At 43.6% G+C, this 2909-nt stretch overlaps 1 pseudogene; it reads right to left on the bottom strand.

Moving 5' to 3' along the window:
* Positions 1007–1727, bottom strand: Gm5121 (predicted gene 5121; annotated as a pseudogene).

Here is a 2909-nt window from a genome sequence, read left to right as displayed (position 1 = left end):
CCACGTCTCCTTGTGGTGTTTACGATCTTCAGGAGCTCCTCCATTCGCATGAGCCCTCCCAAGGAGTGTACATGGGAAATAAATTGGTTTAGCCTTTCATATTTAAAAACACTTCTATTCTGCCTCATGACAGATTAGATTGACTCTTGGGCTTGGGTATGGGCTTCTCAGCTATAAAGGCCTGTTTTACAATCTTCCAGCTTCTGATATTACTGAGAAGCCTGATATGTGTCTCATTTCTTATCCTTGTATAAGATCTGATGCTGCTCCATGGATTACTGTAGGATTTTCACGTCTATTAAAAACCTTATTTTTGTTTATTGTTAGTATCATTATTACTGTGGTTTGTTTTAACATAGGGTTTCATGTAGCCCAGGCTGTCCTCAAACTCTTTATCTTCCTATGTCTATTGGCAAGTGCTAGTATTACGGGTGTACACCACATGCTTGGCATATGAATTACATCTCAAAAAGTTTGATAAACTGAGTGTAGTGGCATCCTTATTATCCCAGCACTTGAGTGTAGAGACTAGAGGAATGGGAGTTCAAAGCCATCCTCTGCTGCACTTGGAGTTTGAAGCAAGATACTGTTACATGAGATCCTAAATGTTAAATGAACAAACTAACAATCAATCCAGGTATAGGGCTAGAGAGGAGATAGGCTAGGTACTGTGGCTAATCTTGGTTTGTTGTGCGGGTAGAAAGTCTTATCAGCTGGCTGGTGATCTCACTGTGTGTTTAGGATCCTAGTGTGGCCATGAGCCTTTCTGATGGTGAGTTTTTAAGTACACAAACTGTGTTTTGGATTAATGTACTTTAGTTAGTGATAACAATTAGCCAGAAGCAGATCTACAGAAGCAAAAACCAAGGTTAGTACTTTTAGAGACTTTCCTGTAACTGTAGATTTTGATGGATTAGGCTCTTGTTTCGGTTTTGGCAGGTGGTGCTATTATGTGTGGACTTTTACAGCCTGGATAGTACTTTTTTTTTTTTTTTTTTTTTTTTAGTAGAACAGCAGACACCTTTATTACACTATGCATGAGGCTCATTTGCCTTTCCGGGCTTTGATCTTCCGCAGATAGAACTCCAGCTCCTTGCCTTCGAGCACATAGCCGTCTGCTTTGCCACCCTGGCCTGGTCTTGAGGCAATATAGGCTAGAAGCTTGCCCTGCTGGAACTGTTCCTCCAGGAGGCTGCTGATTTTGGCATTCTTTTCCCTTTCGTCGTATTTCTTTTTAATTTTCTTTGATCGTTTTTTGTTTAAAATCTCTTCCTCCTCAGGAGTCAGCTTGGCCCCCTTCTTGCGGCCCAGGGGCAGTGCATAGTGGGACTTGTACCACTGTCGGTGCGGCGTGCTGTCAATAAGCACGATGCAGTTCTTCATTAGGGTCTTGGTGCGGACAAGCTCGTTGTTGGATGCATTGTAGACAACATCAATGATCCTTGTTTTGCAAGTACAACACTCAGAGCCCCAGGAAAAGTTCCCCACATCCAATCTCAGGGCACGGTACTTCTTATTGCCTCCTTGAACTCGGACTGTGTGTATGCGGCGAGGGCCAATCTTCCTGTTGGCAGCGGGCCGTCCCAGCTCATACTTTCGCTTCTTGTGGTAGGGTTTTCGCTTACCCCCGGTCTTGCGGCGCTTGTGCCAGTTGTCCCGAGAGATGCCCATCGCTCGGCGCTGGCTGGAAAGAGGAAGCGCAAAGCTTCACGGTCCGGTTTCTAAAAACTGGATGGTACTTTCATTGTGGAGTCATTTGTGCTAAGGTCTGGAGGCCTACTAAGGTCTGGGACCCTGTTACAAGTTATCAACTTGATTAAACCTGGAATCAACTAATAGGCAAGCTGCTGAACACACTTGTGAAGTTTTTTTTTTTTTTGCTTTTTTTTTGGGGGGGGGGGGTATTTTTACTAGTAGAAGTTAATTTCTTATTGATTCTTTGTAAATTTCACATTAAGTACCCCAATCCCACTCATCTCCCCATTCCTCCTTACCTGTCTTCTGCCCTTTCAACCTACCCTCCAAAAGAAAAAAAAAAACAAAACTCAATGTGGAAGCTCTAGCATGTCACAATGTGTCACAGTGTCTTAGGGTTTTACTGCTGTGAAAAGACACCATGGCCAAGGCAACTCTTATAAGGACAACACTTAATTGGGTCTAGCTTACAGGTTCAGAGGTTCAGTCCATTATCATCAAGGCAGAAACATGGCAGCATCCAGGCAGACATGGTACAGGAGGAGCTGAGAGTTCTACATCTTCATCTGAAGGCTGCTATCAGAATACTGACTTCCAGACAGCTAGGACTAGGGTATTAAAGCCCATGCCCACAGTGCCACACCTACTCCAACAAGGCCACATCTACTCTGCCACACCTATTCCAACAGTGCCACTCCTTGGGCCAAGCATATTTTTGTTTATATTTCTTTGCTTGCAAATGTTCATTGCAATGAGTCATTGGTCTGGTAGGAGGCCTCTGGCTTCTGCTATACTATCAAAACTGGATCTTTATGAAAAGTCCTCTAAGATACGCTGTTGATGCCCTGTGTCGTGGAGATCCTTCAGTGACCAAGCTCACTCAATCAGTTAACAGGTTCTCCAGCGTGGGAGAGAGGAATAAAAAGAAAAAAGACAGACAACATTGTCGCATGACCCCAGTCAATTCTGAGACTGAAGGCAAATTTTTATTTTCCTTCACTTTTTATACCATTTTAATTACATGCAAGTATTTTGGGCAAGCAGTACAATAAGGAACTACCAACAAAGCAGCAAGTGATTACTCCCATGACAGTTGTTTAAAAGGGCTTGTCATGGCTGGCGAGATGGTTCAATGGGTAAGAGCACTGACTGCTCTTCTGAAGGTCCAGAGTTCAAATCCCAGCAACCATATGGTAGGTCACAACCACCTGTAA

This window comes from Mus musculus, chromosome 9, assembly GCF_000001635.26.
Source record: "Mus musculus strain C57BL/6J chromosome 9, GRCm38.p6 C57BL/6J".
NCBI lineage: Eukaryota > Metazoa > Chordata > Mammalia > Rodentia > Muridae > Mus > Mus musculus.
Note: the sequence above shows the minus strand (reverse complement) of the source record. Positions and strands in the feature narration are given on the sequence as shown.